Here is a 16,790-nt window from a genome sequence, read left to right as displayed (position 1 = left end):
ATGCAGGCACATATAACAAAATAAAGAAATTATTTTTATTTTTCCATTAGGGTTAGGGTTGGAATTAGGGTTGGAGTTAGGGTTGGAATTAGGGTTAGGGTTGTAACTAGGGTTAGAATTAGGGTTAGGATTACGGTTAGGCTTGTGGCTTGAGTTAGAGTTGTGGTTAGGGTTATGAATAGGGTTGGGATTAGGGTTAGGGGTGTGTTGGGGTTAGGTTTGGAGTTAGAATTGAGGGGTTTCCACTGTTTAGGCACATCAGGGGGTCTCCAAACGCGACATGGCACCACCATTTATTCCAGCCAATTTTGCATTCAAAAAGTCAAACAGTGCTCCCTCCATTCCAAGCCCTGACTTGTGCCCAAAACAGTGGTTTACCCCCACATATGAGGTATAAGCGTACTCAGTAAAAATTGCACAGCAAGTTTGGGGGTCTAATTTCTCCTGTTATCCTTGGGAAAATGAAAATTGGGGGCTAAAAAATTATTTTTGTGGAAAAAAAAATTATTTTTAATTTTCACGGCTCTGCGTTATAAACTTCTGTGAAGCACTTAGGGGTTCAAAGTGCTCACTACACATCTAGATAATTTCCTTGGGGGGTCTAGTTTCCAAAATGGGGTCACTTGTGGGGAGTTTCTACTGTATAGGCACATCAGGGGCTCTGCAAACGTACATGACGCCCGCAGACCATTCCATCAAAGTCAGCATTTCAAAACGTCACTACTTCCCTTCCGAGCCCCGACGTGTGCCCGAACAGTGGTTCCCCCCACATATGGGGTACCAGCGTACGCAGGACAAACTGGACAATTTTTGGGATCCAATTTCTCCTGTTACCATTGTGAAAATAAAAAATAGCGTGCTAAAAAAACATTTTTTGAGGAACAAAAATATTTTTATTGTCATGGCTCTGCGTTATAAACTTCTGTGAAGTACCTGGGGGTTCAAAGTGCTCACTATGCATCTAGATAAGTTCCTTAGGGGGGTCTAGCATCCAAAATGGGGTCATTTGTGGGGGAGCCTGTCATGGTCCCTGTCGCCATGCCCCCCGTTGCGCGCCTCGTTGCTATGCCCCCCATCGCGCACTGACTTACCTGGCACCGCAGCCTCGCTCCCCCTTGCCTCGGCGGCATCCTCCTCTGACCGGTCCACGGCCTGACGTCATTGCGATCCCTATGCATGCGCCATTGGTCGCGGCCGGCCCTCCCTCTCTGATCTTATCCTCCGGCGGTGCCCTGACCCGGTAGCACCGCCGGACCAATGGGGGCATATCTGCAGGTATATCAGACCGCCCTCCTATAATGGAGGCGCCTGATCGTTGTTGTTGTTGTTGTATCAGCACTCTAGGCTCCCGTGGCTTGACCTGTGTTCAGCTCCTGTTCTCACACTGCCTGTGCTTCCTTGCAGCCCTGCTCCGGTCCTGCCTACCGTGTCTGTTCCTGCAGTCCTACTCCAGTCCTGTCTACCCGTGTCTGTTCCTGCAGTCTTTTCCGAGCCATCCCTCTTGGTTCCGGCTGCAGTGGCATTCGAACCCCTGGATCTGCTCCTAACGGTCCCTGTATAGGGGTTGGTTCCACCAGGTTGCTAGTCCGGGGTACCCTCGGTGCCACGGTCCAGAGGGTCCACTCCGAGATACCCGCCTTGCCCAGCGCTTAGCTTACAGAGCTCCAAAGTTTAGGCACACAGGGACTCTCCAAACACGACATGCTGTCCGCTAACGATTGGAGCTAATTTTCCATTCAAAAAGTCAAATGGCGCTCCTTCCCTTCTGAGCCCTGCCATGCGCCCAAACAGTGATTTATGACCACATATGGGGTACCAGCGTACTCAGGACAAACTGGACAACAACTTTTGGGGTCCAAATTATCCTGTTACCCTTGGGAAAATAAAAAATAGCGGTCTAAAAAAATCATTTTTGAGGAAAAAAAATGATTTTTTTATTTTCATGGCTCTGCGTTTATAAACTTCTGTGAAGCACTTGGGGGTTCAAAGTGCTCACTACACATCTAGATAAGCTCCTTGAGAGGTCTAGTTTCCAAAATGTGGTCACTTGTGGGGGGTTTCCACTGTTTAAGAACATCAGGGGCTCTGCAAACGTAACATGACGCTCACAGACCATTCCATCAAGTCGGCATTCCAAAATGGCGCTCCTTCCCTTCTGAGCTCTCCCATGCGCCCAAACACTGGTTCCCCCTCATATGTGGGGTATTGGTGTACTCCGGACAAATTGCACAACCACTTTTATGGTCCAATTTCTTCTGTTAGCCTTGTGAAAATAAAAAATAGCACGCGAAAAATCATTTTTGAGCTCTGCGCTATAAATTTCTGTGAAGCACTTGGGGGTTCAAAGTGCTCACTACACATCTAGATAAGTTCCTTGGGTGGTCTAGTTTCCAAAATGGTGTCACTTGTGGGGGGTTTTCACTGTTTAGGCACACAGGGGCTCTCCAAACGCGACATGGTGTCCGCTAACAATTGGAGCTAATTTTCCATTCAAAAAGTCAAATGGCGCGCCTTGCCTTCCGAGACCTGCCGTGCGCCCAAACAGTGGTTTATGATCACATATGAGGCATCGGTGTACTCAGGAGAAATTGCCCAAGAAATTTTAGGATCCATTTTATCCTGTTGCCCATGTGAAAATGAATAAACTGAGGCTAAAAATTTTTTTGCGAAAAAAAGTACTTTTTTTTATGGATCAATTTGTGAAGCACCTGGGGGTTCAAAGTGCTCATTATGCATCTAGATAAGTTCCGTGGAGGGTCTAGTTTCCAAAATGGGGTCACTTGTGGGGGAGCTCCAATGTTTAGACACACAGGGACTCTCCAAACGCGACATGGAAACCACTAAATATTCCAGCATATTTTCCATTCAAAAAGTCAAATGGCGCTCCTTCCCTTCCGAGCCCTGCCGTGCACCCAAACAGTGGTTTATAACCACATATGAGGTATCGGTGTACTCAGAAGAAATTGCCCAACAAATTTTAAGATTCATTTTATCCTGTTACCCATGTGAAAATGAAAAAATTAATGCTAAAAGAAAATTTTTGTTGGAAAAATTAAAATGTCCATTTTTTCCTTCCACGTTGCTTTAGTTCCTGTGAAGCACTTGAAGGGTTAATAAACTTCTTGAATGTGGTTTTGAGTACTTTGAGGGGTGCAGTTTTTAGAATGGTGTCACTTTTGGGTATTTTCTGCCAAACAGACCCCTCAAAATGACTTCAAATCTGAGGTGGTCCCTAAAAAAATGGTTTTGTAAATTGTGTTATAAAAATGAGAAATCGCTGGTAAACTTTTAACCCTTATAACGTCCTAACAAAAAAAAAAAATTGTTTCCAAAATTGTGCTGATGTAAAGTAGACATGTGGGAAATGTTATTTAGTAACTATTTTGAGTCGTCACATAACTCTGGTTTAACAGAATAAAAATTAAAAATTTGAAAATTGCGAAATTTTCTAAATTTTCCCCAAATTTCTGATTTTTTCACAAATAAACGCAAAAATTATCGACCTAAATTTCCCACTAACATGAAGCCCAATATGTCACGAAAAAACAATCTCAGAATCGCTAGGATGCATTGAAGCGTTCCAGAGTTATTACCTCATAAAGGGACACTGGTCAGAATTGCAAAAAATGGCCTGGTCATCAAGGTCAAAATAGGATTGGTCATGAAGGGGTTAAAATGCTCCATAGATTATGCCCCATATGCTGCCCCATAAAATGACACACTCACCTCTCGTCGCTGGGGGCCCGGTGTCACCGCTGGCTCAGGACCCCGACACTGGCGATATTTACCGATCCCCACTCCATGGCTGTGCGTCGCTCTGCCTGCCGGGTCCCTCTGTCAGTAACGTTCAGGCAGAGGGCGCGGCGCGCACTAACTACGTCACCGCGCCCTCCGTCCTTAACATCACACACAGAAGACGTGGAGGAGAGGACAGAGCAGCGTGCAGTGATGGATTAGGGACAGGTGAATATAGCTTATACTAACCTCTCCTGGCGCGGTCTCTGCAGCCCCCCCCCCCCGCTTCTCCTGGTGTCAGGGTACTTCCTTCAGCGGTCACGTGGTACCGCTCATTAAAGTAATATGCGCATATTCATTACTTTAATGAGTGGTACCACGTGACCGGTGAAGGAAGGAGCCAGAGACCGGGAGAAGCAGGGGGGCTGCAGAGACCACGCCAGGGGGGCAAGTATGACCTGACACGCCCGCTCCCCCTCCCCCACGGTATATGACTTGCGTATAAGCTGAGAGGGGGACTTTCAGCCCACAAAAAAGGGGCTGAAAATCTCGGCTTAGACACTAGTATATACGGTATACTACCTCAGATCGCTGATCTGACACTGCACAGCAGAGTGTCACATCAGGATCTGACAGGCAAGGAAGGAGGCATGCCGGTGCTGCTCTCAGCAGGCACACACAAGCCAACTTCCCTGCAAGACACGGCAGCCATGGAGACCATCAGAGCAATGCGTTCTCTATGCCACTGTCATTACTGACAGCGGCATCAGAGGGGTTAAATGCCCACGATCAGTGCTAGCTCCGATCATGGGCATTGCTGCAGGATGTCAGCTGTCACAAACAGCTGACACCAGAACGCAATGTCTCTCTTCAGACCTACAGATTACTACCCATTCCTGCTACTACATGTGGGGTCAAATGACACCGCAAGAAACGACCTGGAAACCATCTGCAGAGACTTTGAAAACTTAGGTAAGAAAGTGAAAGAACTGGGAGCGCAGGTGGTCTTCTCTTCCATCCTCCCAGTGGACGGCCATGGAACAAGGAGGTGGAATAAGATTCTGCAGGTGAACAACTGGCTACGTCGATGGTGCCGTCAACAAGGATTTGGATTTCTGGATCACGAAATGAATTACCTATACGATGGACTACTTGCTAGAGATGGGGTGCACCTTACGAAGACTGGAAAACATGTATTTGGAAGTCGCCTTGCTACACTCATCAGGAGAGCTTTACACTAGAACAATGTGGGAAGGGAAGCAAAAGGCCAGAAAAAGCCATACACCTGAGAAATGCTATTGAGAACTCTGCTATTAGAAGTGGAAAGGAAGAACAAAGACAAAAGAATCTAAATAATAAAAATATTGAAGAGAAACTAATCTCAAACTAAAATGTTTCTATACTAATGCACAAAGCATGGGCAACAAACAAGGAGAATTGGAAGACAGGAAAAGAAATATGATGTCATTGGAATCACTGAGACTTGGTGGGACAATACACATGATTGGAATACAAGGCTAGAAAGATATAACTTATTTGCAAGAAACAGACTTGATTAACGAGGAGAAGGTGTCGCATTGTATGTTAGAAACACATATATCTGCACAGAGATCCAAGCTTCAGACACTGGGAGATCTGTGGAAACTGTTTGGGTAAGAATATGACAGAACAACGGAAAAAACATGTCATGGGGCAGTAGTGGGAAGACAGGTGACGTGGAACCAGGGCCCCTGAACTGCCCCTCAGGCTAAAGAGGTTGCCCTGACTTCCTAACTTGGGGGTACACTTAATGGTAGTGAGGCCCAAGTCTCCAACCTGTCCCTGTCTCCTGTTTAGCCCTGAGCTAAACACCCAACCTCCTCCCCAGGAGGTGAGACAGGGACAAAGTGTACAGCACCAAATAACACACAAGGAAAGATACGACAGACACTTAAGGGTTAAATGAACTAAAAACAAGACTTAGATTTATCTGCTGCTAAGCACCGAACAGCAGAGTTAGGCACCAGAACAAGGAAATAGCTGGAGCTCCACTGCAACACAGCCTGCTCCTGACTCCAGCTTGGTTGGTCTCCAAAGAGGAATAATATCACCAACAGTTAGCTGGTGCACCTGGTGAGCTTATATAGGAAGGTGGGAGTGGTTTCCACCTGCATAATCACAATGCAGTAACACCAGCAGCCACCGTGGGGGGGGGAAACTCCCCGCAGACTAACTAAAGTTGTAGCAACACCAGCAGCCACCGGTGGCAAAGACTGACATTAACCCCCGATGGCCTAAAAGGAAAAAAGATTATATATGAGGATCCAGATCGGACATCGATCCAAAAATGGATCGTGACAGGACACCATTGTAGGCATTTACTACAGGCCGCCAGTGCAAGCTGAAGATATGGATGAAATCTTTATGCATCAAGTGGCCAAGTTCTCCAAAAAATATGACAGTCGTCATGGGAGATTTCAACTATCCAGACATTTGTTGGGAATCTCTCTCAGGCAAAACTAACAGGTCAAGCAAATTCTTATCCTCTCTTGCTGACAACTTTATCTTCCAAAATGTAGGGGAGAAAACAAGGAGGATCTGCTACCTTGGATCTAATCCTTATAAACAGGGAGGAAATGGTTGAGGAGGTAAGAGTGGCTGGGACCCTTGGAGGTAGCGACCATGCCATGTTAGAATTTTGGATAACTAGAGGAGGAAGACCTGTGAAGACTCAGACGTCAAGGTTAGATTTCAGAAAGGCAGATTTTAAAGGGACTCCGAAAGAGAATCGGAGGGATCCAACAGCTGGATATTCTTAAGGACAAAAATGTCCAGGAAGGATGGGAAATCTTGAAAAGTGAGATTCTCAAAGCACAACCGTTAACAATTCCGAAAAGAGGGAAGAATAGAAAGAATTTAAGGAAACCAGGATGGATGAACAATGAACTTAAACACATGCTAGATAGGAAAGAAATGTTGATCAAATGGAAAGAGGGAGGCACATCTAAAGAATATTGTCACGCTCGCGCCTTGGCAGATTGGTGCGAGCGAGGGGGTTGTGCACCCACTGTGCCACAAACCAGACTAACCCTGTAAGGGGCGTAACTAATGCAGCTACCTCGGTCTTCACTGAAGTCTCTGTTGGTGAGGTCAGGCTTGTGCGACAGGTAGCTGCCAGGTGCCACTCCAGGGTGGTGTTTGGCTGTGGCTGCTGATCCCACTGGGGAAGAGAACGCTAGGACAGGTTCAACTGACAGAGGAAGGTGAGCACGGCAGGCATAGCTGGTACTCAGGCAGGCGGGCACGGTTGGTACTCAGGCAGGTGGGCACGGCTGAGACACAGGGGCAGGGACTAACTCGAAAGGCACAGGGACATGGGCAGGAAGGAGTGGTGTATGGAATAGGTAGGGTCCTGTTCACACAGAAGGTTTAGGAACTGGTACAGGTAGGATGGAAATATGGACAGGCATGAGGGAACAGGTTTGGACAAGTTCACACTGGAGAAGAACCACAAGACTGCAGAGAGGAGCTGCAGTATGCAGCAAGAGGTTCCGCAGTAGCAGAAGCAGGGCACAGGCAGAACCGCAGCACAGGCAGAAGCGCAAGAGTGCTGAGCACAGGCAGAAGCGCAAGAGTGCTGAGCACAGGCAGAAGCGCAGGAGGGCGGAGCACAGGCAGAAGCGCAGGAGTGCGGAGCACAGGCAGAAGCGCAGGAGTGCGGAGCACAGGCAGAAGTGCAGGAATGCGGAGCACAAGCAGAAGCGCAGGAGTGCGGAGCACAGGCAGAAGCGCAGGAATGCGGAGCACAAGCAGAAGCGCAGGAGTGCGGAGCACAGGCAGAAGCGCAGGAGTGCAGAGCACAGGCAGAAGCGCAGGAGTGCAGAGCACAGGCAGAAGCGCAGGAGTGCGGAGCACAGGCAGAAGCGCAGGAGTGCAGAGCACAGGCAGAAGCGCAGGAGTGCAGAGCACAGGCAGAAGCGCAGGAGTGCAGAGCACAGGTAGAGCCACAAGAGTGCGGAGCACAGGTAGGACCGCAAGAGTGCGGAGCACAGGCAGATGGAGAGGACACAAGGATAGACACCGCAGGGAAAAGAGCACAGACAAGGAGACCGAGGTAGGACTGAGTTCAGACAAGGTAACGGTACAAGAAAAGGTATAGGACCAAAGACACAGGGACCAGGATATGCTGCCTCCTGGTGGGCAGAGAGGACAGGTACGAGACAAGGCAAGGAGCAATAGCACAGGAACCAGGATATTCTGCCTCCTGGAGGGCGGCAAGACAGGTACAAGACAAGGCTAGAACAAACACACAGACACCAGGATATTATGCCTCCTGGAAAACAGAGCAGACAGGCACAGATACAGGACTAGGAGTCAAGCCTACAGAGAAGGCAAAACACAGGACAGGACCTGGCAACTCAGTAGCAAGACACCAACTGAGTGAAGGCGTTGCACAGGCAGCTTCCACCAGGTGGAACTGCACTAAATACTAGAGGCCTCTTGGTGATTGGCTGGGAGCACATCAGGCAGGTGCACACTGATTCCATAAGAACCAGAGAGTACCGGCACGGCCTCCCTATGCACACAGCCAGGAAGCATGCATAGAGTAGGTAGGAAGTAAGAGGCACACAGCATGGAGCCGGCAGCAGACAGAACACAGTATGGCCTGGAGCAGTGAGTAAGTTGGTGTGTCGGGGATGGGATGCCATGCAGCGATTCCGGCAGGGTTGTTACAGTACCCCCCCCTTATGCCACCTCTTCAAGCCCGCTAGAATGACTAGAATAGGAGCACACACAGTCAGCTGTCATCATGACATTCTTCAGGTAGAGAGGTAGGTGTGACATCAGAGATCCCAGATTGCCAAGTCTCTTTGTGCCAAGCAAGGTCAGCTCCCAAGACTGAGGGTAAAAGGACCAGGACCTCTTCCTCCTGGTTGGTAGAAAACAGGGACTTGGAAGCTTCTGATTTGACCTCTAAATCAGCTGGCCACCTGAAAACTGAAGAAACCCTCACTGGGTCCAACTTCAGTCCGTTATCCCGAGAAGACTGGGGCTTCTCCTTTGGATCAGAGGGAAGCACCTCCGCCTGGGTATCTTCACCAACCGGTGACATGGAAGCTGAGGGTACCCACATAGGATCCATCTTCTGCCCGTTGGCTAAACAAAAATTGGACCTCTTCCTCCGGGTTAGTGAAAAACAGAGATACCAAGGCTTCTGTTCCATGTGGCAGGTGGATGAGGAAGTTGGAATCTGAAGGCATCCTCTCAGGATCCATCTCCTGCCCATAATCCAGAGGAAAACTTTCAAGTGACTGGGATGTTCCTGGGAACTGGTCACTGGTATTGTCATAGGAGGTGTGTGGAGAGGGCGCCACTGCTTCCTTTTCTTCAGTGATGTCAGCACACCATGGCTCAATAACCAGATCAGGTGGAGGTGGTGACAAAACTGTACACTGACCTTGATGTATTGGAACTAGACACCTCTGGGGTGATTTGGTGGTTCCAAATGCAACACCACACTGGGTCTCCGGACCAGAATGGGCAGTAGAGTACCCGGCTTAGAATGACCGATGGGCAAACTGGACAGTACATGAAAAACAAACTTCTCCAAATATAACACTCCTATTTGGAGCTGTAGTTGTCCCTTCAAAACTGTACTGTACGTAAGTAGGGCTCGGCCATCACCAAACACTCTCGCCGAATTCTGGAGCTGTTGAACAGGAACCACACACAAACTCCGTCTGGCTTGCAGATTTAATACATCTGCAGGGCCGAAGCTCCCACAAGGCACTGAAACAGTCACAGACATTGGTGGAGAGGAGGTACTCTCACCAATGGCAGCCTCTCCTGCTGGCCCAAGGTTCTGGGACATTAGCTCCTTTGGACAGATTGTCCGGGTGTTCCACACAACCGCAGCGACACCATATGCTCTTCTTACAGCTGGTTTCGGGCTGCTGCTTTGCCAGCCCATTCTCATCAGCCTTCCTGGGTTTCACTCGGGTAGCTGCCTTAACAGGTAGAGGAACAGGAGGTTTTCGGACGGTCGTGGTCTGACGTGGCGGTTTCTTCACAGGTTTCGCCCGTCTGGAGCACCTCTCAGATCTAGACAGGAAAGACTTCGCAGGAGCAGCTGGACAAGGCACATCAAAGGCTTTACGGACGGCCTCCAGGTCTGTGACGATAGGATCCCCTGCTTCCCAGAGGGGAGTGATCCATAGCAAAGCATCTTCTGATAGGTATGACATTATGTATGCCACCTTGACCCAATCAGAGGGGAAACAGGCTGCATTCCACTTGATGTACCTCAAGCACTGCTCCAGGAACCCTTGGCACTCCTTAGGATTCCCATAAAAAGTTGACGGATCTGCAGGGTCGAGTTTCTCATAAGCCAGGAGTTGATTGAAGATGGCATTGGAGACAATGACTGGTCTGGTGAATCAATAATCTGAACCACCCTTTGTGGAAAAAATTTTTCTAGTTGCTCATACGGGCAAAAAAAGTTTATTATGCTCTAAGAGCACAAGGACATGGGACTCAGCGGGGACCATGGCCTGGGCAAACTGTCACTCTCGCGCCTTGGCAGACTGTCATGAGTGAGAGGGTTGTGGACCCACTGTGCCACAAACCAGACTACCCTGGAAGGGGCGTAACTAATGCAGCTACATCGGTCTTCACTGGAGCCTCTGATGGTGAGGTTAGGCTTGTGCAGCAGGTAGCTGCCAGGTGCAACTCCAGTGTTGTGTCTGGCTGTGGCTGCTGATCCTACTGGGGAACAGAAAGCTAGGACAGGTGCGACTGAGACAGGCAGGTGAGCATGGCTGGTACTCAGGCAGGCGGGCACGGCTGAGACACTGACAGGCGGGCACGGCTGAGACACAGGGGCAGGGACTAATTCGAAAGGCACAGGGACACGGGCAGGAAGGAGTGGTGTATGGAATAGGTAGGGTTCTGTTCACACAGGTGATGTAGGAACTGGTACAGTTAGGATGGAAATATGGACAGGTATGAGGCAACAGGTTTGGACCTGTTCACACTGGACAAGAACTGCAAGACTGAGGAGTTGAGCTGCAGTTTGCAGCAAGAAGTTCCGCGGCAGCAGAAGCGGGGCACAGGCAGAACCGCAAGAGTGCGGCACACAGGCAGAACTGCAAGAGTGCGGAGCACAGACAGAAATGCAAGAGTGCGGAGCACAGGCAGATGGAGAGGATATAAGGATAGACACGGCAGGGAAAGGAGCACAGCCAAGGAAACCGAGACAGAGATAGGACTGAGATCAGACAAGGTAACGGTAAGTTACAGGACCAAAGACACAGGGACCGGGATATGCTGCCTTCTGGTGGGCAGAGAGACAGGTACAAGACAAGGCAAGGAGCAATAGTACAGGGACCAGGATATTCTGCCTCCTGGAGGATGGCAAGACAGGTACAAGACAAGGTTAGAACAAAAACAGACACCAGGATATTATGCCTCCTGGAAAGCAGAGCAGACAGGCAGAGATAAAGGACTACGAGTCAAGCCTACAGAGAAGGCAAAACACAGGACAGGACCTGGCAACTCAATAGCAAGACACTGAATGAAGGCGTTGCACAGGCAGCTTCCACTGGGTGGAGTTGCCCTAAATACTAGAGGCCTCTTGGTGATTGGCCGGGAGCACATTAGGCAGGTGCACACTGATTCCTTAAGAACCAGAGAGTGCCGGCACCACTCCCCTCTACACACAGCCAGGAAGCATGCATAGAGCAGGCAGGAAGCAAGAGGTACACAGCATGGAGCCGGCAGCAGACAGAACACAGTATGTCCTGGAGCAGTGAGGAAGTTGGTGTGTGGGGGATGGGAGGCCATGCAGTGATGCCGGCAGGATTGTTACAAATATAATGCTGTCTGCAGAACCTGCAGGGCATAAATCAGCTGACGAATTAAAGCTCGCAAGAGACGTCAAAAGCAATAAAAAAGGATTTTGGGGATATGTCAAAAGTAAAAGAAAGGTCAAAGATGCTATAAGATTTTTACAGGATGAAAATGATGAAATGGTAAGAAAGGATGTTGAGAAGGCCAAACTTTTAAATTCCTATTTTGTATGTTTTTTCTCAGAAAGGAAATGTAACATCAACTGATCTTCACTGTCCTATTAAAGGAATGGAAGAATCCAGGATATCTATAAACAGAAAGATAGTAAGGAAACACTTAGCTAAGAAATTAATTCAAGTCTCCAGGTCCAGATGAATTACCCCCCAGAGTACTGAAAGAGATAGCAGAAGAAATTATTGAACCACTCTCCACAGGAGAAGTCCCAGAAGACTGGAGAAGAGCAAATGTTGTTCCTATCTTCAAAAAAGGGGACGAAGGTGGACCCAGGCAATTATAGGCCGGTGAGTCTGACTTCTATACCAGGAAAGTTCTTTGAATAAATTATTAAACATGTATGTAAGTACCTGGATAAGAATGAAGTGATTAACTAGAGTCAGCATGGGTTTGTAACTAATAAGTCATGTCAGACTAACGTAAATTTCCTTCTATGACAGAATCAATGACTAGGTGTGTAACGGGGACTTCTGTGCTGTAATACCTCTTACATTACCACCCCGTGTTTCAGGAGGTCCACTCTGCTTTTCCTTACTTCTGGATGAAGGACGCTGGCTCGAAAGGCTTTGTAATATGGGAACATATAAAAGATCACTGCTTCTCCACGTATTTCCAGTGTGACAACCTTTTACTCACTGGTCTCAGAATAAATATACATACAGGACAATCAATACGCCAGACGTACATTACAATAGCTGCAGGTGGCCGGAGACCCCCGATCATTTACCGTGGGATTTATACAAAGGTGGGGGGAGGTCAGAAGTGGGATATCTCGTTTACCTCTGCCCAGGGGTCGCAGCCGGTCGGTTGCTGCATTAGTGGTATGCATTTCACATTGCACCTATCATACATACATCTCCTACTCGGGGTGCTGGGGGGTTCTTTAACAAGGTGGATCAGGGAAATGCTGTAGATATAGTATATCTTGACTTCAGCAATGCATTTGACAAAGTATCTCATACAATCCTTATTGAAAAAATGACTAAGTATGGAATGGACAAGGCAACTGTTAGGTGGATTCATAACTGGCTTAGTGATCAGACCCAAAGAGTGGTTGAAAATGGCTGCACATCCAGTTGGACTAACGTCTCAAGTGGGTTACCACAGGGCTCTTGTCCTGGTCCCTGTATTGCTCAACATCTTTATCAATAATTTAGATGAAGGAATTGAGGGTACACTGATTAAATTTGCTAATGACACAAAGCTAGGAGGGATAGCTAATACTAGAGAAAAGAGAGAGGAGATTCAAAAAGATAAACTGGAGCAGTGGGCAGCAACTAACAGAATGGTTTTTAACAGGGAAAAATGCAAAGTACTACATCTGGGTAATAAAAATGAAAAAAAGCATATACAGAATGGGAGGAACAGGGCTAAGCAACAGCACATGTGAAAAAGACTTGGGTATACTAATAGATCACAGACTGAATATGAGTCAACAGTGTGATGCAGCAGCAAAAAAGGCAAATACAATTCTGGGATGTATTAACAGAAGCATACAGTCTAGATCACGGGAAGTCATTATTTCCCTCTACTCCTCTTTGGTCAGACCTCATATGGAATATTGTGTCCAGTTTTGTGCTTAACATTTAAAAAAAAAAGACATCAACAAACTGGAGCAAGTTCAGGAAAGAGCGACCAGAATGGTGACCGGTCTGCAAACCATGTCCCAAGAGGAATGGTTGCAGGATTTGGGAATATTTAGCTTGCAAAAAAGAAGACAGAGGAGACTTAATAGCTGTCTACAAATATCTCAAGGGCTGTCACATTGTAGAAGGATCATCTTTATTCTCATTTGCACAAGGAAAGACTAGAAGCAATGGGATGAAACTGAATGGGAGGAGACACAGATTAGATAATAGAAAAAACTTTTTGAAAGTGAAGGTGATCAATGAGTGGAACAGGCTGCCACGAGAAGTGGCAAGTTCTCCCTCCATGGAAGTCTTCAAACAGAGGCTGGACAGACATCTGTCTGGGATGATTTAGCGAATCCTGCTTTGAGCAGGGGGTTGGACCAGATGGCCCAGGAGGTCCCTTCCAACTCTACCATACTATGATTCTAGTACTGCTCTGGGCACAATTGCACCTCCTGCAGAGCAGTATTAGTACGGCGAAGGTCACAAAGGGGTTAAAGAGCAGGCAGAAAGTATCTGGCAGGGAGTCTCCATGTGAGGAGTATCCAGCTGGAATGCAAACGAGTTTGCTAGCACGTGTCTGGTGGACGCCGATCCCGCAGGTGCATTCAGCAAACGTAGGAAATGGAAAGGATATGTTTCCGGCACACCCACCAAGTGTGTACTGTTGTGGCAGAAACGCTTAAGGGTGTTTTTATTGCTTTACTGTTAATCATGTCCAAATGAACTTTTTTCATTTTAACTGTCGAGTGTGCCGGAAACATATCCTTTCCTTTACTCAGAAAGTATCTGCTCCATCCACATCCAGAGCAGAGGATCATTCTGGATCTTCAGGTTGCACACAGAACCCCACTGGGGCTAAATGTGAGACAGGGCATTGTCCTACAGTACATGGGATTGATCGCGCCTCGCTTCTTTCTCTTCATAGTGTTTAACAGTTTTACTCCTATTTGTTTCAGGTGAACTAATTATCTGCATGTTTTCCATTGGCTGATGACCCACATGTGACTTACAGCCAATAGTATGTAGTAACGGTCCGCCAGCAGCGATCTAGACCAGGAGTATGGCTCTCTAGCGGAAACGATCAGGTTTAGTGTGTGACATGAGGCTGCAGTAATCTACTAACGGATCAATAAATACCCCGCTTCATCGATGGACAATTCGTCTTTCTTATATAACTTGTCTAATTTTCCGCTGACGGAGCTGTAAGGCAGCTTGTTTTTTGCAGGACAAGATGACATTTTTATTAATATTTGTCTTCTTGATCGCGATTTATGCCTTTTTGTTCGGCGGTTTGATGAAAGAGAAAAGTTTTACGCCTGTTATTTTATTTTACTGTGCTCACTGAAGGGGTTAACTAATGTGACAGTTTTGTTGGTCAGGTCGCTCCATTTTTCAATATTTTTTTACTTGATCCCACTATGGGACTTGCACTATTAGCGGTCTGATCACTGCTATAATGTACTAGCTATGAACCCGTTCTACTCCCGGGTGGCGAGCATTTTTATTGGTATATGGTCTCCCATCCTGGTATGTGCTGCCACCCTCCTATCCTGGTACGCATGGCACCCCTCATTCCTATCCTGGCATGTATGGTACCCTCACCCCCCCCAATCCTGGTATGCAAGACACCCCATTCTTCATCCTGGTATGCATGGTCCCCTCACCCCCCTATCCTGGTATGCATGGTACTCCCTCATCCCTCTCCTTGTATGTATGGCCCCCTCACCCCCCCAATCCTGGTATGCATGGTCCTCTCACCCTCCTATCCTGGTATGCATGGTCCCCTCACCCCCTATCCTGGTATGCATGGTCCCCTCACCCCCCTATCCTGGTATGCATGGTCCTCTCACCCCCCTATCCTGGTATGCATGGTCCTCTCACCCCCCTATCCTGGTATGCATGGTCCTCTCACCCCCCTTTTCCTGTTTGCATGGTCCCCTCACCCCCCTATCCTGGTATGCATGGTGTTTTCACCCACCTATCCTGGTATACATGCAACCCCTCACCCCCCAATCCTAGTATACTTGGTCCCCCTCACCCCCCTTTCCTGGTAGGCATGGTCCCATCACCCCCCTATCCTAGTATGCATGGTCCCCTCACCCACCTATCCTGGTATGCATGGTCCCCTCATCCACCTATCCTGGTATGCATAGTCCCCTCACCCCCTTTCGTAGTATGCATGGTCCCCTCACCTTTTTCGTGGTATGCATGGTCCCCTCACACCCCTATCCTGGTATGCATGGTCCCCTCATCCACCTATCCTGGTATGCATAGTCCCCTCACCCCCTTTCGTAGTATGCTTAGTCCCCTCACCCCTTTTTCGTGGTATGCATGGTCCCCTCACACCCCTATCCTGGTATGCATGGTCCCATCACACCCCTATCCTGGTATGCATGGTCCCCCTCACCCCCCTTTGCTGGTATGCATGGTCCCCCTCACCCCCCTTTGCTGGTATGCATGGTCCCCCCCTTTGCTGGTAAGCATGGTCCCCTTAAACCTATTTCGTGGTATGCATGGTCCTCTCACCCCCCTATCCTGGTATGCATGGTCCCCTCACCCCCCTTCCCTGATATGCATGGTCCCATCACCCTTTTTTCCTGGTATGCATGGTCCCCCTCACCCCCCTTTGCTGGTATGCATGGTCCCCTCATCCCTTTCGTGGTATGCATGGTCCTCTCACCCCCCTTATCCTGGTATGCATGGTCCCCTCACCCCCCCTATCCTGGTATGCATGGTCCCCTCACCCCCCTATCCTGGTATGCATGGTCCCCTCACCCCCCTATCCTATTTAGGAATTGCAGCCATTTTTTCTACAAATCTTCCTCATTTCTGGGATCATTAGTAATTGGACAAATACTGTCCCATAAATAAAAGGTCCATTTTCAATACTTTGCAGCAATGACGGCCTGAAGTCTGGAGGTCACGGCCGTCATCATCGCTGAGACTTCAGTTGTCGCTTGTTTGTGGCTCTTTCTGCCTTCAGCTTTGTCTTCAGCGGCTTGATGGGGCTGAGATCTGGTGATGTCCCAGCCATTGCCCTTCTTTGCTTTCGCAGGATGTTTTGGGTAGACTCAGCTACCGAGACACCCTCTTTATGGACAGTGTTCCTAACTTGGGTGGATGTTGTGAGTGGGTTTTTCTTCACCATGTGAAGGATTCTGCGGTCATACACCGCTGTTGTCTTCCGTGGATATCAAGGCCTTCTTGAGTTACCGAGCTCACCAGTGTGCTCTTTTTGCAGAATGTACAAACTGTTCTTCTATCTCTCTTTTGCATTTCTTTTTTCAGCCTAATGATGATCTGCTTCACCTCCATTGAGAGCTCCTTTGAACAAATGTTGTGGGTTCACAGCAACAGCTT

At 48.2% G+C, this 16,790-nt stretch overlaps 1 protein-coding gene across 2 annotated transcripts in view; it reads right to left on the bottom strand.

The window, feature by feature from the left end:
• The window catches only part of LOC141065417 (uncharacterized), a 29,767-nt gene that overhangs the window by 10,648 nt on the left and 2,329 nt on the right, over positions 1-16,790 (bottom strand). The window lies entirely within an intron of this gene.

This window comes from Dendrobates tinctorius, unplaced genomic scaffold (assembly GCF_039654945.1).
Source record: "Dendrobates tinctorius isolate UK_male_01 unplaced genomic scaffold, ASM3965494v1 ptg000251l, whole genome shotgun sequence".
Classification (NCBI taxonomy): Eukaryota; Metazoa; Chordata; class Amphibia; order Anura; family Dendrobatidae; genus Dendrobates; species Dendrobates tinctorius.
The sequence above is the reverse complement of the archived record's forward strand: the minus strand, read 5'-3'. Positions and strand labels throughout refer to the sequence as shown.